The sequence below is a fragment of the Mobula hypostoma genome, chromosome 17 (genome assembly GCF_963921235.1).
Source record: "Mobula hypostoma chromosome 17, sMobHyp1.1, whole genome shotgun sequence".
NCBI lineage: Eukaryota > Metazoa > Chordata > Chondrichthyes > Myliobatiformes > Myliobatidae > Mobula > Mobula hypostoma.
The window spans coordinates 4,934,812-4,957,011 of record NC_086113.1 but is presented as its reverse complement, the minus strand read 5'-3'; positions in this window follow the sequence as shown (position 1 = coordinate 4,957,011).

The window sequence follows — 22,200 nt, the reverse complement described above, 5'->3', positions numbered from 1 at the left end:
CACCAGCCAAGTTAGGACTAGTTCAGTGATGCTGAGTCTGGGATAATGTCAGGAAATCTCAAACAGAAATATGCTTTAAGCTAAGTTTTAGACTGAAATAATACATATGAATTCTTAATATATTTAATATTATAATTTTTTACATTCGAATTTTTCTGTTAGAATCAGAATCAGGTTTATTATCACCGGATGTGTCATGAAATTTGCTAACTTAGCAGCAGCAGTTCAATGCAATACATAATATAGAAGAAGAAAAAATAATAATAAATAAATAAGTAAACCCATTACAGTATACATATATTAAATAAATTAAAAATCATGCATAAAAACAGAAATATATATTAAAAAATGAGGTCGTGTTCGCAGGTTCAATGTTCATTCAGGGATTGGATGGCAGAGGGGAAGAAGCTGTTCCTGAATCGCTGAGTGTGTGCCTTCTGGCTTCTGTACCTCCTGCCTGATGGTAACAGTGTGAAAAGGGCATGCCCTGGGTGCTGGGGGTCCTTAATAATGGACGCTGCCTTTCTGAGACACCGCTCCTTGAAGATGTCCTGGGTACTTTGTAGGCTAGTGCCCAAGATGGAGCTGACTAGATTTACAACCCTCTGCAGCTTCTTTCAGCTCCCCACTCCATACCAGATAGTGATGCAGCCTGTCAGAATGCACTCTGCGATACATCTATAGAAGTTTTTGAGTGTATTTGTTGACATACTAAATCTCGTCAAACTTCTAAAGAAGTATAGTCGCTGTCTAGCCTTCTTTATAACTGCATCGATATGTTGGGACCAGGTTAGATCCTCCGAGATCTTGACATGCAGGCACTTGAGACTGCTCACTCTCTCCAGGTTCTGTAACTTCTCAATCAGGGTTGTGGGAATGATAGTGTTAAATGCTGAGCTATAGTCGATGAACAGCATCCAGACATAGGTGCTTGTATTGTCCAGGTGGTCTAAGGCTGTGTGAAGAATCATTGAGATTGGATCTGCCGTTGACCTATTGTGGCAACAGGAAAATTGCAATGGGATTTACTTACTGAGGCAGGAGTTCAGTCTGGTCATGACCAACCTCTCAAAGCATTTCACCAGTGTAGATGTGAGTCCTACCGGACAATAGTCATAGGCAGCTCACATTATTCTTCTTAGGTACTGACATAATTGTTGCCTTTTTGAAGCAAGTGGAAACTTCCTCCCCTAGCAGTGAGAGGTTGAAAATGTCCTTGAATACTCCTGCCAATTGGTTGGCACAGGTTTTCAGAGCCTTACCAGCTACTCCATCGGGATGTTCTGTCTTGCAAGGGTTCACCCTCTTTAAAGACAGCCTAACATCGGCCTCTGAGACACCAGGTGCAGCAGGAATCTTCACAGCTGCAGTTATATTCTCCCTTTCAAAGCGGGCATTGAAGGCATTGAGTTCATCTGGTAGTGAATTTGGCCCCTGATAACACATATCACCTAAAGTGACAGAGTGGCGAGTATCCTGACTGATTGCATCACAACCAGGTGTGGAAAAACCAAGGCCCAGGAATGGAAAAGCCTACTGAAAGTGATGGATACAGCCCAGTCCATCCCAGGCAAAGCCCTCCCCACCATTGAGCACAGTTACAAGAGCACTGCCACAAGAAAGCAGCATCCATTATCAAGAACTGTCACCATTCAGACCATGCTGTCTTCTCACTGCTGCCATCAGGAAGGATGTACAGGAGCTTCAGGACCACAGCACCAGGTTCAGGAACAGTTATTACCCCTCAACCATCAGGCTCCTGAACCAGTGTGGATAACTTCACTCTCCTCAAGGCTGAACTGATACCATAACATACAAACTCATTCTCATGGTCTCTACAACTCGCGTTCTCAGTATTATTTACTTAATTGTGGGTTTGTTTTGGAATTCCACAGTTTCTTATGCACTTTGGTTGCTTGCCAGTCATTATTATGCAGGTTTTCATTGATTCTGTTGTGTTTCTTTCTATGTACTGTGAATGCCCGCAAGAAAATGAATCTCAGGTTTGCATATGGTGCCATATATGCACTTCGATAATAAATTTACTTTGAATGAAATTCCCTGGAGTTATTGGCACTTATATAGCTTTTCATCATTTTAGTATAATTCATATATTCCTATTCTGCAGCAAAATGTTGTTTTTATTTTAGATTCAAGATCAAAAAGCATAGACATTAGTTCTATTATATTTGAGACAAGCTCAAGAACAACAGAATTGCTTAATTCAAAGATGATCTAAAAATATGGAGTGGTTTCTTTGATTGCACACTTACAAACAAATATTCTTTCAGAAGACATTGAAAACTGGTGGTGCAGAAGGCTTGCTGTACAAAGTGTGTTTGCAAAGATTTGTTCATGCAAGTTTCTGCCCATATTGGGTTCATTTCCTGTGAACTGTTAACCCAACATGATGTACTAATTGCTGGCTTGAAAAATATCAGCCTCTTTGTCAGGGAAAACAGCAGACTGATTAGATAATATGTGCAATTCCACAAATCACTTAAGAACTGGCAACCATATGTTACATTCTTGAGTCAATTTAAAGACTGCATTAAGATTCCAAACATCCTTCACTCCTTGGCAACAAATAGAATTTATCCCACGAAGTGCCTTCACGCACCATTAAATAGCAGGCAAGAAATATAATGCCACTATGGTCTACTTGCAATCTGTATCTGGCCTGGGGCAACTTAAGGCCTGGTGTCATGCCATTTGAGTAGCCCCCTTCCACCCCAAGCCGAAAAAAGTAAATCCCGACATAAGTGTTTCCTGCAACAGTTTATTCTTGTGGCCTCTATAAGTGCGATTGGCAATTTAATTACAATTAGTGCAGAATTATGGGTAGTTCACCTTAATGTATGAAATTAGGTCAGGAAGTCTCAAACCGGTTACTTGGTATAATTATGGCGACAAGTTAATAGCTTAAGAGAACGTGAACTTATTTTAAGATGGAACCCTTGCAATTATGTGAGGTGGATGTCTGTCACCGTACTATCCTGGAATAGCCACAGCAACGCTCCAAGGCAACAATCACAAATGGATGCTTAACCTACTAAAATAGATGAAACAAACAGTATTACCTTCAGAATCGGAATCATCACCGGCATATTGTGAAATCTATCGTTTTGCAGCAGTGGTACAGTTCAATACGCAACAAAAAAGCCATAAATTTCAATGAGAAATAACAACATACATTAAAAATTAAATTATCCTTTAACATCTGCCGGACGATGCTGAGGATGTTCTACGAGTCTGTGCTGGCCAGTGCGATCATGTTTGCTGTTGTGTGCTGGGGCAGCAGGCTGAGGGTAGCAGACACCAACAGAATCAACAATCTCATTCGTAAGGCCAGCGATGTTGTGGGGATGGAACTGGACTCTCTGACGGTGGTGTCTGAAAAGAGGATGCTGTCCAAGTTGCATGCCATCTTGGACAATGTCTCCCATCCACTACATAATGCACTGGGTGGGCACAGGAGTACATTCAGCCAGAGACTCATTCCACCGAGATGCAACACAGAGCGTCATAGGAAGTCATTCCTCCCTGTGGCCATCAAACTTTACAACTCCTCCCTTGGAGGGTCAGACACCCTGAGCCAACAGGCTGGTCCTGGACTTATTTCCTGGCATAATTTACATATTACTATTTAACTACTTATGCTTTTACTACTATTTATTATTTATGGTGCAACTGTAACGTAAACCAATTTCCCCCGGGGTCAATAAAGTATGACTATGACTATGACTATGACTATTTAAGTAATGCAAAAAGAGAGCAAAAAAAAAAGAAAAAAATTGTGAGGTAGTGTATGTGGGTTCAATGTCCATTCATAAATCTGATGGTGGAGGGGAAGAAGCTGTTCCTAAATCATTGGGTGTGCGTCTTGAGGCTCCTGTATGTTCTCCTTGATGGTAGGCATGAGAAGAGGGCATGTCCAGGGTGATGTGGGCGATCTGCAGGTGTGGAGCAGACTCAATGGGCCAAAGGGCCTAAGAGTGCTCCTATATCTTTTGGACTTAATGAGAGATGCCATCTTTTTGGAGCATCACCTCACAAAAAGCTAATAGAAAGCTGGTAGAAGTGCTTAAAATCATGAGGGGAATAGATAAGGTGGTTGGTAACAGTCTTTTCCCCCAGGGTAGGGGATTCTGAAACCAGGGGACATATATTTAGGGTGAGAGGGCGAGGGCTTAAAAGGAACCTGAGGGACAATTTTTTCACACAGAGGGACACACATATATGGAACGAGCTGCCAGAGGAAGTGGTTGAGGCAGGTACAATAGTATCATTTAAGAAGCACTTGGATGAGTTCATGGAGGGGAGGGACTTGGATGGATATGGGCTGATTGCAGGAAATTGGGACTAGCTGAGTGGACAATGTGGTTGGTATAGACCGGATGGGTCGAAGAGCTTGTATCCATGCTGTATTGTTTTGTGACTCTGACTCTGCTGCTGATGAAAATTCATACAACTTCCAAGTGGTAAAAGAGTCCATTCTCAGAATGTAGGCAAGTCCAGCATCAATGTTCCCCTCTTCTTCTTCAAGAGGATGTTTGTTTAGGACCGTTGTATTCTGTGGGGTGTATGGGGTGTCAGGGAGGGGTAGCACCTCTGGTGGGGGAGCATGTCACGTCCTTTTCAAGACGGTTAGCCCACCTTTGGTCCCCACCTCGCACTCAGCTCTCACCTGTGGCTCCCCGTAGCTGTTTGCATGCGATAGCGGCCACACCCCGGGCAGCGGCTTCAACAAGCCGGCTAAACCAGGTGAGGGTAGCCGACGGGTCTCAAACCCTCGGTGAGATAGGGAGTTGTCTATCCCAGCACGTGAAGACAAACTCCGGCAGATTGAGCGAACGAGACCCATGGAAGGTCCAATGGTCAAGAAGGCAGTCTCTGTAAGCATCGTGGGACATGTAGAGCAGGACAAGACACAGAAGACATCCTGGTCATCCACTGTGCCTAGTCCCATCTCCAGCCATCTAGACTCTGTCTTGCCACTGGATCCAGATGGGAATTGGGAAGAGAGAGTGAGGCTGACGCTGCGCAACTCTCCCTCACTTAAATCCAAATCACACGCTGGTCTTGACACCATCAATGGTGTCGAGGTCTTCATCGACGACGACGACGATGGACAAACCTTCTGTGAAAAGCGAAAAAACAAGGACCTTTCACCTTATAAAACTGTTGGGTTTTGATATATAAAATGTAAAAATAAAATATATAAGATATATGCAGTAAAATGTAAGGTTTTATAGATATATCAGAATCAGTCAGGCATATATCATGAAATCTGTTGTTATGGGCAACCAGCATTATACTGGAGGAGGCCAACATGAACAGCATCTTCACCATGAAAAACCAACATCAACTCCACTGGATAGGTCATGTCATTTGGATGCCTAACTCACATCTCTCCAAACAGATCCTTTACTCCCTGGTGGGCAAAGGAAACATTTCAAGGATAGCACCAAAATCAGCCTGAAGAAATTCCACATTACATCTAACCACTGGGAAGACATTGCACTCAGCAGATACACCTGCAGAAAATCTGTTCAAGAGGGAGCTGCGCTTACATGAAAGCAACCTCCGCTATGCCGCAGGGAATGAGCGACAGCTGCGACAGGAGAGACCGAACAATCAAATGCCCTAACCACGAACCACAGCCACCACTTGCTCTCGCCTACACCGCACCAGAATATGCATATCCCAGATCAGCCTCCACAGCCATCTGAGGACCCACTAATAGACAACCCCTTGGGAGAGCATCGTACTCAACTTGAGTGTTTAGATTAGATTACGAGGACGCTCAGTCCTTGTTCATTGTCATTTAGAAATGCATGCATTAAAAAATGATACAACATTCCTCCAGAATGATATCACAAGAAAACACAGGACAAACCCAAGACTAAAATTGACAAAACCACACAAATATAACATATAGTTACAACAGTGCAAAGCAATACCGTAATTTGATAAAGAGCAGACCATGGGCATGGTAAAAAAAAGTCTCAAAGTCTCGATAGACTCATCATCTCACGCCGGCGGTAGAAGGGAGAAACTCTCCCCGTCATGAACCTCCAAGCGTCGCCAACTCGCCGATGCAGCACCATTGGAAGCACCCGACCGCAGCGGACTCTGAGTCTGTCCAAAAACTTCGAGCCTCCGACCAGCCCCTCCGACACAGCCTCACCGAGCACCAGCCTCTGCCGAGCGCTTCGACCCCACCCCAGCCGCCAAGCAACAAGCAAAGCCAAGGACTCTGGGCCTTCCCCTCTGGAGATTCTGGATCACACAGTAACAGCAGCAGTGAAGCAGGCATTTCAGAAATTTCACCAGATGTTCCTCCGTGCTCTCACGTCCGCCTCCATCAAATCAGGATTGTGCACGGCACCCTACTTGACAGATAACAGACATCACCACCGGAGTGGCCGCTACGAGCTGCGTCGTGCCGCCATCTTCTCCTCCTGCCGATTACACTAGTACTGGTATTTGAGAACTCTAAAATGGAAAGATCCCACCACCTGATCCACATGTGACACAGTGAAGTTGTAACCACATGCTGCTGGGGAACAGCCAGTCGGATTCTGACCCTGCGATCACAGAGAAACTACAAGCCAGCATGATGTGCCAGTTGGAAGATGCCTGCATTTCCATGCATTTGTAGAAATGTATTTCTACTATAGAAGATGCCCTGATAAGTTTCTGAGCTCTATTCTCAAGTTAGTTTAGGCTGTAGCCATGCTGGCAGAATTGATCCAGTTCAATTCTAGCAGAGATTAAAATTAAATACTAAAGATTAGTTTTATTTGTCACATGTACCTCAGAACATCAAAGCATACAAGGAGATGTGTGAACAACCTGGACAGCGTGAGGACTGTGCTGACAGCCTGCTCCTGGCACCAAGCAGCATGCCCATGACTTGCTAACCCGAACCTGCATGTCTGTGAAAAGTGGGAGGAAAGCGGATCGCCCAGAGGAAGCCCGCGGGGTCGCGGACAGAATGAGCAAACGGTGCGGTTTCTGCCGCTGTCTGTAAAGAGTTTTGCACACTCCCTGTGACCATGTGGATTTCCCTCGGGTGCTCTGGTTTCTCCCCACAGTCCAAAGACGTACAGCTTAGCAGGTGAATTGGTCACGTGGGTGTCACTATGTGGTGCAGAATGGCTGAGCTGGATGGGCCTGTTACAGCACTGTATCTCTAAATAAAATAAATAATATTATTTAACCGAGAGTCAGCTAAATGGTGGAATCGTGGCAATATTTCTTACCAATAAGGTTCTAAGTACAACGTAAATTTATTATTGAAGTATGTATACCACATACAACCTCGACATTCATTTTCTTGCAGACACCCGCAGGAAAATAAAGAAATACAATGGAATCCATGAAAAACTATACATAACAAAGGCAGAGTTCCTGAAGGTGATTTGACAGGCTGTGGAGACAGTTCAGTGTTGAGGCAAATGAAGCTATTTATGCTAGTCCAGGAGCCCAGTGGTTGGGACCCAAGACAGCAGCACTTCCTGTCTGGGTAGTAGCACGAGAGAGAGAGAGAGAGAGAGACACCTCAGATGCAGGCAGACGGGATGGCTCAGGTGGTGGACCTTGGCAGGCATGGAATAATGGATCTGAACCCCATTCATTTTCCACTGTCAGACCTCGATGCTTTAATCTGGCTTGAAGTCCACCCCATTGCTCCCCCTTCCGACGATGGCCGGCTTTCGTCCACTTTGAAACATCTGAACAATGAACGTACATAGATCAGGAATTAGAATTTTATTTCTTACATCCATCTCACAACATGAGGGAATAAAAATCTTTATGTTGCGTCTCCATTGCTATGTACAAACAATAAGGAAGGGAAATGCCCAGACACTAAGATTGTATACATGTATGTACAGTCAGATATGCTATCAGATCAATGTATGCTGACAAATCTGACACCCTGGTGAAAGAAGCTGGCCTGGAGCCGGTTGGTCCTGACCTTAATGCTGTGGTACCGTTTGCCAGACAGAAGAGGCTGGAACAGTTTGTGGTTGGGGTGGCTGGAGTCCCTGATGATCCTTCGGGCCACTTTTACACACCTGCTGCTGTAAATGTCCTGCATAGAGGAAAGTTGACATCTACGAATGCACTGGGCTGTCCACACCACTCTCTACAGCGACCTGCGACTGAGGGAAGTACAGTTCCCGTACCAGGTGGTGATACAGCCAGCCAAGATGGTCTCAATGGTGCCCCTGCAGAAAGTCCTGAGGATTTGGGGACTCGTGCTGAACTTCTTCAGCCGTCTGAGATGAAAGCAGCACTATGGTGCTCTTTTTTAACCACACAGCCAGTAGGTACAGTCCGGTTGAGATCCTTGGTGATGTGTGTACCGAGGAACTTGAAACTGCTCACCCTCTCAGCTGCGAGAGGGGCCAGCCTTTCTCTGTTCTTCCTGTAATCCATGATCAACTCCTTCGTCTTTTGGACACTGAGGGAGAGATAGTTTCCCTGGCGCCATTGTGTCAGGGCGTTGACCGTTTCAGAAGACCTGTCTTGTGCCGGTATGTAAGTATCATTATGAAGAAAGCACAGCAGCACTTCTGCTTCCCCAGAAGTTTGCAAAGATTCAGCATGACATCGAAATCTTTGACAAACTTCTATAGATGTGTAATGGATAATATATTGACTGGCTGCATTACAGCCTGGTATGGAGGCACCAATGTCCTTGATGGAAAAATCCTACAAAAAGTAGTGGATATGGCCCAGTCTGTAAGTCCTGTCTAACAGTGAGTGTATCTACACAGAGTGCTGTCACAAGAAAGCAGCATCCATCACCAAGGGCCCTACTATCCAGACCATGCTCTCTTCACACTGCTGCCACCAGGAAGGAGGTACAGGAGCCTCAGGACTCACACCACCAGGTTCAGGAATAGCTATTACCCCTCAACCATCAGGCTCTTGAACCAGAGGGGATAACTTGACTCACCTCAACACTGAACTGATTCCACAAGCCATGGACTCACTTTCAAGGGCTCTACACCTTGTGTTCTCAATATTTATTGCTTTTTCCCCCCTTTTCTTTTTGTATTTGCACAGATTGTTTTCCTTTGCACATTAGCCGTTTGTCCATTTCTGTCATGGACGGTTTTTCATTGTGTTTCTTTTAATTTACTCTGAATGCCCACACAAAAATACCTTTGACAATGAATTTATTTTGAGCTTTGAACTTTGAACTTCAAGGAGCTGTACCTGGTTTTTTGAGCACAAGAATGGACTTCATCTATTGAACCTCATTTATGTGTTGTGAGAAAATGCACATGTAGTCAGCATTTAAGTGTTTGAGTCTAAGATTAAATTGGAATGTACTTAGGCTGTGCAAGTTGTGAGCTGGTTCATCAGAAAGTCATGCAAACGTTCAGTATGGGCCCCCGATCAATATAACACCAGGTCTTCATTTAAATCGTTCCATTCATATCCCAGCATAGCCCGAGGGAGGAACTTAAAGATATCAACAGCAGTTCAACGGCAGGAACTGTGTTGGAAGCCAGACGCCACTGGGGACTCACCACTTTCTGCGCCTTTAAAGACTCAGCTTCAAGCCCCTGATTTGAACAAGAGCTCTTCTACTATTCTGTGCTGGCAATGATTTTATTTTGTAGAAAGTCTCAGGAAGATTTCACATTTCAATAACGTAAGATCTTCAGGACGTTCCTGGTCCTGAAGAAATGTCTCAGCCAGAAACATCGACTGTTTATTCATTTCCATTTATGCTGCCTAACATGCTGAGTTCCTCCAGCATTTTGTGTGTGTAGCTCTGGATTTCCAGCAGAACCTCCTTGACTTTACAACTTTTCTCTAATTTGCTTTTCACTGCTAAATCTACTTTCTGAAACACATTCATGCTTCCCCAGGAATGGTACGCTTTGAGTCCTTCACCAGAAAAGCTTGTGAGCCAACAATTCGAATGATTCTGTGCGATTTTTTCCTCTCTTCTTATTAACAACAGTGAGCCTGTGTTCATAACCTGCCCTTTCCCTGACAAGCACAACGCTTCTCCATGCACAGAGCTGCCAGGGCTCCTCTACTTCTTCCTAGCGTCTGCCAATCTGCCGTCAGCCTAGCAGCCTACCAAGTGGATCGTAGCTTCAAGTACTGAACAAGCTGATAGTCCATCACTCTGTGACTGTATCGACGGCTCAACTTTAAAAAGCAAATAAATAATAAGGAATAGATGACATTGGTATCAATAACACCTCCATTCTTTAGTAGCTATGCTCACCATAGCTAAAACTGGCAATCTGACATCTTTCAAAATAAAAACATGTGTTAATCTAGAAGGAATGTCTGAAATTGCTTCCAGATGTACACCATACAAGAGTCTTTCAAAACCATTTATACTGCCTGTACCAAACATTTTAACCCTCTGTTTCACAGGCTTCTACAATGGCAGTGCATATCTAGCTTTTTTTTTAACTGAATGGAAGTTTTTATAATGTCACACCAATCTTCTTCTCGAGATGACAATTCGTTCACGTTATGGAAACGATACAAGGGTGCATTTTAACACTCCATGCTCAAATCGCTTTTCAATGCGTGCCTCCTACCCAGAAATTGAGGAGCACAGAAGATTAGAAGTAGGAAAAAAAAATGCTTCTCTCTTAGTTTTCAGTTTTTGGTGGTTGGGAGTTCGCCAAGATAAACTTACACATTTGGCCGATGAACACACACGTCGTACACCTGGGAATAGAATGATCTGCAGCGCAGTAGAACAGCACGTATCACACTGTAACTCTAACCCTTTTCAAGGGGGTTCAGAGGTATTAGAAATAACACTCGTTCTACAGTATTTAGGAGTGGCCTGTTGATGAACAGTTTTAGAAACATGTCAAAACAGAACTTGCCAGACTGAAATAAAATATCCTGTTGCCTACTTTATTTCCATCTTGTGAGGTATGGCATCCACTATTTTGACTTTGTCGAATTCAAGTTAAACCTCAAATGATGTGTACAATTAGTTTCATTCCACCCCCCCCCCCCATTTCATTTCTACACGGTAGCTGTCCAGTTATTTACCACAGCTGGGTGCATGGGAAGGCTTAAGCTGTCTAATCCTCTGTAATACCCAACTGTGGATTGAATGTGCTTGATCTTATTGGTTTTGATTTCAGAATACCCAGTGAGAAGTACTATGTGAGAGGCAGCACCTAAGAATTAATTCCATAATTGAACCTATTTTCTGTGATAAACGGATTAAAATGACTTCGCCCAACGAATCCGTCCAGGAAATTGTCCTTTATTTTAGGTAACTGTTGGTCACGTTGTAACAGTGCCATTCTGATCAGGTCAGAATCAAAATTGGAATGGAATTCATTTTCACTGATTTATGGTGCTGTGCAAAAGGCACATATATGTTTGCCTACGGGCAGCACGGTAGCATAGTGGTTAGCAAAACGCTTTACAGTACCAGCCACCCAGGGTCACTTCCCGCCGCTGACTGTAGGTAGTTTGTACGTTCTCCGGGTGAATTCTTGGGTTTCCTCCGGGTGCTCTGGTTTCCTCCCACAGTCCAACGACGTACGGGTTGGCCGGTCAATTGGTCTTTGTAAATTGTGCCATGATTATGCGAGGATTAAATCGGGGGTTGCTGGCCAGCATGGCTCGAAGGGCTGGAGGGCCTATTGCACGCACTATAGGGTGCCTAAGACTCTAGCACATTACTGTAGTAACTTTATGTATTGCACTGTCCTGTTGCCACGAAAAAAAACAAATTTCATGATAACTATGAGAGATGATAAGCCTGATTCTGATATGGGTCTCTATTGTGGACTTAGAGTGCGGAGGGGACAGCGAGAGGGGAATCATGATTGGGAAAAGGGGAAGGGAGAGGGGAGGGAGCAGGAAGCACCAGAGAGATCATCTGTAATGATAAATAAACCAGTTGTTTCAAATTACATGACTTTTGCTAGTGTCTCAGAACTGGTTGTGTCTGCACCCACACCACATCCCCCACCCCCAGCCCCTGTCACCTGTCTCCCTCCCCTCCCACAGAGCTCCACCCTCACCATTCCCAACATCCCGCTTCCATCAGATTTACAAACCGGCTGTCTGCTCCATGCTGACAAATACAGTACCGTGCAGAAGTCTTAGCACCATACGTATATGCAGTATGTGCTCGAGATTTTTGCATAATACTGCATATGTCATGAAATTTGTTTGTTTTTTGTGACAGTGCGACATTGAAAAGACATAACTGTTTCTCTACAAGTTAGGAACAGCTTCTTCCCCTCTGCCATCAGATTACTGAATGGACATTGAACCCATGTACACTACCTCACTATTCTCTTTTTTTATTCTATTTATTTAATTTATTTTGTAAAAATATAGTTCTTATTGTAATTTACAGTTTTACTATTAGTATGTATGGCAGTGTTCTGCCGTTGCAAGGCAACACATTTCATGGCATATACCAGTGATATTCAACCTGATCCTGATTCTGAAATCACAAAATAGATAAATAGTGGAGATAAAAGGAGGCCGTGTTCACAGACTCGTGGACTTTTCATAAATCTGATGGTGGAGGGGAAGAAGCTGTTCCTGAAATGTTGAGTGTGTGTCTTCAGGCTCCTGTACCTCCTTCCTGGTGGTGGCGGTGAGAAGAGGGTGTGTGCTGGATGACGGGGGGTCCTTCGTGATGGACGTTGCCTCCTTGAGCACTGCTTCTTGAGAATGTCCTCCACTGTGGGGTGAGTTGTTTTCGTGCTGGAGCTGGCTGCATCTACAACCCTCTGCGGCCTTTTCCAATCCTGGGCAGTGGAGCCTCCATACCAGAGAGTGAAACAACCAGACAGAACGCTCTCAAATGTACATTTATAGAAATTTGCTGAAGTCTTTGGTAACAAACCGAATCTCCTTGAACTCCTACTGAAACCTAGCTGCTGGTGTGCCCTCTTTGTAACTGTGTCAACTCTCTGTAGTCTCTTGTGACCCTCTGCTCTGATCACAGATTCCGTGAGACACGGCGAATGTTTTCACCAATTTCTGCTATTATTTCAAAGTTCCAGCAGCTGGAAATTTTTTTTTTGTTCTTTGTTCACATTGTTTCTATTTAAAGAAGAGCTTTCATTAAATGGCCATAAGCACAAGGGATTCTGCAAATGCTGGAAATGTTGAGCAACGAATCCAAAACTCCAGAGGACCACAGCAGGTCAGGTAGCAACGACAGAGAGGAATAAACAGTTGACATTTTTTTGTCTGAGAGCCTTCATCAGTAGAATATAAACTGGAGATTAAGTGGCAAGTGTATACAGGAACCTGAAGTAAATGTTGAGATTCTTGTACTAGTGGGATAATTTCAAACGCAGGGACATTGTTACAAGATTTGGTGAGGTTTAAATTTTTTGTGCATTGCAACAACTTTTCCACAGAGAATGCTGAATCAGTGAAATTCTCTAATCCGGGAAGCTGTCGAGACAAGATCACTGGAGAAGCTCATGCAGCAAAATGCTGGAGGAACTCTGCAGGTCAGGCAGCATCTATGGAGGAGAATGAACAGTCAAAGTTCCCTGATGAAGGGTCTCCATCTAAAAAGTCAGCTGTTTATTCGTCTCCATAGATGCTGCCTGACTTGCTGAGTTCCTCCGGCGTTTTTGTGTGTGTTGCTCTTTCATTAGATGCAATGCTCTCAGCACCTTAGGACGTTGCACAGCACTGAGAGCAGGCACTGCCATAACCTAGGGAAGCAGAGCAGCGAACGGAAACGTTCCCACAAATGCTCATGAGATACGTCAACTCTAAGTCTCCATTAGTGACACAACACTGTTTGATGTCATTTCCAGTGCACAAGTGTAAAGGAGAATGAAATAATTGTTACTCCAGATTCAATGCAGCACAAAAAACACACAATAAGATAAAGGACACAGAAGTCAAAAAACACGCACAATAAGTATAAATACTTATACTTATTTATATAAATAGATTTCCAATTCCCATTTTCATTCCAACACGTCGCCCTATGGTCTCCTCTTCCATCAACAGGAGGCCACCCTCAGGGTGGAGCAGCAACCTTATATTCTGTCTGGGAAGCCTGCAACCTGATGGCATGAATATTGATTTGTCCTTCTGGTTAAAAAAAAGTACCCTCCTCCTCCCACCTTCTTCTATTTCCCACTCTGGCCTCTTACCTCTTCTCACCTGCTTATCCCGTCCCCCTGGGTCTCCTCCTGCCTCCCGTTCTCCTATGGTCCACCTCCTCTCCTATCAGATTCCTTCCTCTCCACCTCTTTACCTTTCCCACCCACCTGGCTTCACCTATCACCGTCTAGCTATTCCCCTTCCCCTCCCCACCCACTTTTTTATTCTGGCATCTTCCCCATTCCTTTCCAATCTTGATGAAGGGTCTCGGCCCAAAATGTCAACAGTTTATTCATTCCATAGATTTTACCTGCCCTGCTGTGTTCCTCCGGAATTTTGTATGTGTTGCTTTACATAAACTGAATGCATGTCCATAAAGTGACGTTAGGTACAGGAGTGTCTGTACACAAGGTGACCAACAGCAAATACCTCCCTCCCAACTTGAAGAGTGGAGTAACATTTGCAACTTTCCGGTCCTCCAGACCATTCCTGAAAGATCATTACTAAAAAGTGTTACTGCATTATAGTAGAATAGACAAGACCCATGCCATTGTGGCCCAGTGCACAATAAAAGAAATGAAACTCATGACAGGTGTAACAAAGGCAACTGCCTTATCATTGCCTAAACTCACAAAGCCAAGACACTCTACAACATGTTAAAGATAATACTAAAAAAGCAAATTATTTAAATCTCACTGCATAATATTACAACTGTGCATTAAAGTGTATGAAGAGTTATTTCCTACAATATAATTTCTTTAAAATGCCTTTCTTTAAACCATAGTGAAATCTCTACCTCACATACCAAGGTTTCAAACCCCAGGTGATTCTTTAGGTGTTTTATAACATTTAATTTCATTATCTTCCTGCTGTGAAGCCAATGTGTGTTTCTGACTGCCTTTTCTCAATATGGGACACTCAAATATGTGATAAAGACATTTTGACACACTGTAGTAGCAAATACTTTTACAACTGAAACTACCATGTACCCATCATCTCCTGTTAGTCTCATTCTCTCATGTTTTATTTTGCTTTCTGGCAAAGAATCGCAAGTGCTACCAATTCTGCGTATTGGAAAATGGTGAGGAAACATAAAAATCTGTCAACGACTTCTAGAAGGAGATACCTGTTTTTAGAATGCCAATGAAAAGCCACACTCATCTGACTTACGTTTTATATTGAGGTACAATGCAGAATAGGCCCTTGCCACACTGCCCAGCAACCTCCCCTGATTTCACCCAAGCCTAATCACAAGGCAATTTACAATCAACCTCCCAACCAGTGTGTGTTTGGACTGTTTGAAGAAACTAGAGCACCCAGAGAAAATGGGGAGAACGTACAGACTCCTCACAGGCAGCAGCGGAAATTGAATCCGGGTTGCCTGCACTGTAAAGCGTTGTGCTAACTACTACTCTACCGTGCCGCCCTCATAACATTCCCACTTTATTCCTATCCCCAAACAGAATATATTTAACTTAAACACATTTTGTTAAAATCCACTGATCCAAATATCCAGTTTCACACTGCCTTCAGGAGGGGGTGCACAGTTCATGCCATAAGGAGGGCACTAGATCACTGTCTGTAAATTATAAGACAGCGATCAAATTACTCAGTGCTATAAGCTCTCTGGCAGCCACCCAATGTTTAATGAATTTTTGCAAACTTTGACAGGAGTCATTTCGTTGATGCTTGAGGTGTTTTTGCACCAAAGATGTTAGACTAAGACCTGAGACTCCACAGAACATAACCTCAGGAATAGACGACTACAGCATTATATACTGATTGAACTTTCTGCAGACTATTTCCCAGGGTGGAAATGGCTCATATGAGGGGACATAATTTTAAAGAGATTGGGGAAAATTATCGGGGATGTCAGAAGTAGGCTTTTTACTCAGAAAGTGGTGGGTGCGTGGAACGCCCGCCAGCGTTGGCAGTAGAGGTAGTTACATTAGGGACATTTAAAAGACTTTTAGATGTGTATATAACAGTCTACGTATACACTCAGTGGCCACTGAGTATACGTTCATGGTCTTCTGCTGCTGTAGCCCTTCCACTTCAAGGTTCGATGTGAAGTGCATTCAGAGATGCTCTTCTGCACACCCACAGAAACCATAGAAAAACTACAGCACAGAAACAGGCCCTTTGGCCCTTCTTGGCTGTGCTGAACCATTTTCTGCCTAGTCCCACTGACCTGCACGTGGACCATATCCCTCCATACACCTCCCATCCATGTATCTGTCCAATTTATTCTTAAATGTTAAAAAAGAACCCGCATTTACCACCTCGTCTGGCAACTCGTTCCACACTCCCACCACTCTCTGTGTGAAGAAGCCCCCCCAATGTTCCCTTTAAACTTTTCCCCCCTCACCCTTAACCCATGTCCTCTGTTTTTTTTCTCCCCTTGCCTCAGTGGAAAAAGCCTGCTTGCATTCACTCTATCTATACCCATCATAATTTTATATACCTCTATCAAATCTCCCCTCATTCTTCTACGCTCCAGGGAATAAAGTCCTAACCTATTCAACCTTTCTCTGTAACTGAGTTTCTCAAGTCCCGGCAACATCCTTGTAAACCTTCTCTGCACTCTTTCAACCTTATTTATATCCTTCCTGTAATTTGGTGACCAAAACTGAACACAATACTCCAGATTCGGCCTCACCAATGCCTTATACAACCTCATCATAACATTCCAGCTCTTATACTCAATACTTTGATTAATAAAGGCCAATGTACCAAAAGTGCTCTTTACGACCCTATCTACCTGTGACGCCACTTTTAGGGAATTTTGTATCTGTATTCCCAGATCCCTCTGTTCTACTGCACTCCTCAGTGCCTTACCATTTACCCTGTATGTTCTACGTTGGTTTGTCCTTCCAAAGTGCAATACCTCACACTTGTCTGTATTAAACTCCATCTGCCATTTTTCAGCCCATTTTTCCAGCTGGTCCAAATCCCTCTACAAACTTTGAAAACCTTCCTCGCTGTCTACAACACCTCCAATCTTTGTATCATCAGCAAATTTGCTGATCCAATTTACCACATTATCATCCAGATCATTGATATAGATGACAAATAACAATGGACCCAGCACCGGTCCCTGTTGTAAAACATGGTTGTTTGAGTTACTGTCACCTTCCTGTCAGATTGAACCAGTCTGGCCAATCTCCTCTGACCTCTCTCATCAACAAGGTGTTTTTGCCACAGAACAATCACTCACTGGATGGCTTTTGTTTTTCACACCAAACTTTAGAGACTGATGTTCAAGGAGGTCCCAGGAGATCAGTAGTTTCTGAGATACTCAAACCACCCTGTCTGGCACTAACAATCATTCCAGGGTCAAAGTCACTTAGATCACAGTTCTTCTGCATCCTGATGTTTGGTTTGAACAACAACTGAACCTCTTGACCATGAGTGCATGCTTCTATGTATTGAGTTGCTGCCACGTGATTGGCTGATAAGATATTTGCATTAACGAGTAGGTGTAGAGGTGTACCTAATAAAGTGGCCACTGAGTGCATAACAGTTACTTATACATTGTGTTTAATAGGATAGGTTTTATGTTTATATTAATTGTGTGGTTTTTGTTCCTTTATTAGTCTTAATGTGTATTGTGTTTTTTTGTGGTGCATTGGAACCACAGTAACAATAATTACATTCTCCTTTTCACTTGTGTACTGGAGAATGACAATAAAGAATCATAAATCTGGAACTGGCACATGGATGATACAAAAATGGAGGGCAATGTGGGAAGGAAGGGTTAGATCGATCTTGGAAGAGGTTAAGAAGTTAGCACAATCTTGTGGGCTGGTAGTATGCCGTACCATGTTCTGTATAAACACAGGAAATTCTGCAGATGCTGGAAATCCAAAGCAACATACACAAAATGCTGGAGGAAATCAGCAGGTCAAGCAGCCTCTAAGGCAATGTACGAACAATCAACGTTTCGGGCCGAGACCCTTCTTCAGGACTGGAGTAGAAGGGGGCAGAAGCCAGAAAAACAAGTGGTAAGGTGGGGCGGCGGGGAGAAAGTACCAGAGGTTGGCGAAATCAATGTTCATGCCATCAGGTTGGAGGCTACCCAGATGGAATGTAAGCTGTTGCTCCTCCAACCTGAGTGTGGCTCATCATAAAGTAATTCTACGTATTTCCTTCAGCTGGACCAGGTGAAAGTATTACGAAATAATAGAATACATGTCGTTGTATTTTAAACATGAATGCACTGTTATAACAGAAATCTAGGATCATAGTACAACCAGCTGTAATGTCCATGTAATGGTCTGCCATGCTGTTCTGCACTAGTGCACGAGCAGACTCATCAAGCAGCACATGGACATCTTGATCATTTGCTCACAGATTGTAAAGAAGCACCTCATCAACCTGAGTATGATTAAAAAGGAAGGAAACTCCGAGGGGGTATGTCTTATGGTCAAACTATTCCCCAAAGTGATGCAGAAGTATTTATAATTCTAAAATTATTCATGGTTGTTTTCAAAATCCTTTGAATTTCCTGTCTCCCTGGAGATGGGTCATTACGGTTCTGCTTCCTCTAAGGCTGATCATGTGACATTTCTGACAAGGTAAAACCTACTGAATCTCAGAGAAATTCCACTTGTGCTGATGTATGGGCAGTCCCAGAAACAATACATCTTTTCTATGATTGCTCATGAATCATCCATAGCAGAGCTTACAAGTAGTCTGGGTTTTTTTTTTAGCTGTTATTACCCTGCAATCATCAGTGTGGGTAACTTCACTCACTTCAACCCTGAAATGACTCCACAATGTATGGACTCACTTTCAACTCAATTTTATTTCATAAGTTGTTTTCTCGACGGCTCTTTACATTTTCCCTCAGAAGGTGAGGGGATAGATAAAGTTTGTCACAGGCAAAGGCCTCCCCATCACTGAGCACATCTTCAAGGAGTATCGTAGCAAGAAAGCAGCTTCCATAATCAAGAACCCCCCCCCCGCCCGCCCCCCCCACCCAGGCCATGCTGTCTTCTCACTGCTGCCATCAGGGAGGAGGTACAGGAGCCTCAGGTCCCACATCACCAGGTTCAGGAACCAGTTATTACCCTTCCGCCATCAGGCTTCTCAAGATGACTGATTTGACAACCTACAGACTCACTTTTAAAGACTCTACAACTTGTTCTCAGCATTATTTATTTTTATTTCCACAATTTATCTTCTCCTGCACATTCACTGTTTGTCAGTCTTTAAGTATAGATTTTCATAAACTCTGCTGTATTTCTTTATTTTCCAGTAAGGGCCTGAAAGAAAATGAATCTCAGGGTATATGGTAACATGTATGTTCTTTGATAATAAATTTTAATTTTAACTTTGAACTTTGAACTCATGGCTTGCAGCTCTTTGGGGCTGTGCTTTTAAAGACAGTCATCTAAATAGGCAGATCCCAGTAATTGTAGCTGGGTAAAATTGCTGAGGTCATCCACAGGGCAGTAGTAACTGCCTGCATATTTAAGACTCCAGGTCAAAGCCAGGTTTTCTTCCCTTTTTAAGATTGTTTTGCGTCTTTAACAGATGCTGACATGTGAATCTGACAGGTGCCTGCCAGGCATGCAGTTCCCCTGCCATTACTTACAGTGAGTTGCATCACACACTGCCTTATTACAGTGCTGTGCAGACCACCTTCAGCGACAATGATTGGGCCTCGTTCTCTGTCCTCTCTGTCCTCCCTGAGCTCCGCCCTCTTCATCTTTGCTCATCTGGTACAGACGGGGGCAAGGAGGGAGGAGGACATCCTAGTTAAGCTGCTCCTGGGGCTGGCTAAGGTAGCTATCCCTGGATCCTGGAGATGGGCGGCGTAGGATTCTGCCGGGCTGACTGCCTGACGATGCTCAGGGGGTATGTCCATGCCTGGGTAGCTGTGGAAAAAGAGCATGCAGTATCCACGGGTAACATAGAGGTGTTACGAGACCGCTGGGCACCATGGGCAATAAATACCATCTTCTCGATGTGGGTGGGATGTGCTAGTTTAGTCTGTATTAGTCATGAGTTCTTTGTTTTTTTGTTTGTATTGTGATGTAATAAATGTATTTTTGGTAAAAAAAAGAAATTATCAAATCGGGGTAGCAGCTAGTTAATTAAAAAGTCTTCAAAACAACCCTTTTTACATGTAACATCCTCACTACAATCAATCAGACTTCATTGTTAAATGCAGAAGTGCTGTTTCAGCTCAGGAAGCCACTTAAGAGATTTATATTGGATGTAAACATGGCAATCTCTTCTATTGACACTTGCAAAATACTTTACCAAACAATGTGAAGCGATTGTCCAATAGTACTGTAGTGATTTGAATTTGTAATAAATGTAGTCTTGCAAAATACTGGCCCATTGGCTATACCAGAGAGTAGAGCCGAACCCTCGTGTTACTTCCTCTCCAGTCCCGATGCAGGGTTTGGCATGTTAGATTTTGTTTCCCATTCGTTCTTGAGTTCTCATATCCTCTTGTGGCGATTATTTCAATTATTATCATCTGTGACCTAAATATAACCCATAAATATTCAAAAGAGGTTCTCTCCAATTAACACACAAAGAGCACAAGACCATAGTGTAGTGGTTAGCGAAACACTTTACTGCACCCGCTGTAAGATCAAACTTCAAAGTTCAATGTAACTTTATTATCAAAGTACATATATGTCACCATATAAAACCCTGAAATTCATTTTCTTGCAGGCATACACAGTAAGTCCAAGAAATACAACAGAATCAATGAAAGACTGCATCCAACGGGATGGACAAAGAACCAGGAGAATATGAGAAGCGGAGCCTTTGAAGGTACATAGGATGTGGGAATACTTCAGTGATGGGACGAGTGAAGTTATCCCTCTGGTTCAGGAGCCTGATGGTTGAGGGGTAATAACTGTTCCTGAACCTGATGATGTGAGTCCCGAGGCTCCTGTACCACCTTCCTGATGGCAGCAGTGAGAGAGTTTGGTCCGGGTGGCAATGCTCCTTGATGATAGATGCTGCTTTCCTGTGACAGTATTTCACGTAGATCTGCTCAATGGTGGTTCAAGACAGGGGCTTCATTCCCGTTGCTGTCTGAAAGTAGTTTGTATGACTTCATGGGTGCTCCGGTTTCCTCCAACATTCTAAAGATGTGCAGGCTAGGTTCAGTCATTTGCAGGCATGCTATGTTGGCGCTGGAAGTATGATGTCATTTGCGGGCTGCCCCCAGCGCATCCTTGGTCTGTGTCGCTAGTTGACGTAAACAACACATTTCACTAACAACAGGAATTCTGCAGATGCTGGAAATTCAAGCAACACACATCAAAGTTGCTGGTGAACACAGCAGGCCAGGCAGCATCTCCAGGAAGAGGTGCAATCGACATTTCAGGACGAAGGGTCTCGGCCCGAAACGTCGACTGCACCTCTTCCTAAAGATGCTGCCTGGCCTGCTGCGTTCACCAGCAACTTTGATGTGTGTTGCAACACATTTCACTGTATGCTTTGACATTCTAATGTACTGTACTTGTGGCAAATCAAGCCAATCTTTAACCCTCAGACATAGGACCAGAATTAAGCCATTCGAATCTGCATTCAATACTGGCTGATTTATTATCCCTCTCCCGCCTTCTCCCCGTAACCTTTGCCGCCCTGACTAAAGACAAGAGGTCAGGATCAACGAGACTTTCCCTGTGACCACCTCCAGTGTCCAGAGATAGAGATCAGCACGTTTCACTTCAGCCTGTCTTCCATTTCTTGCAGGAGTCATGTTGTCAGTGCAACAGCCAGGCTGATGGCTTTAATATGTATGTATGGTCTCTCAGTTCGTATGATGCATTGGTCAAATCAACGTTTTATACAACTGTGCAAAACACAGGGGAATCAGCAGATGCTGCAAATCGGGAGCCACGGGCACAAAATGCTGGAGGAACTCAGCAGGCCAGGCAGCTTCTATTAGTGATTCTGTGCGGCCTGCTGAGTTGCTCCAGTACGTATGTATGCATCTGTCTATTATCTAGTTATCTATCGATCTATCTATCTATTTATTTATTTAGCGATACAGTGTGGCGTAGGCCCTTCTGGCCCTTTGAGTCGTGCCTCCCCAGCAACCCCCGACAA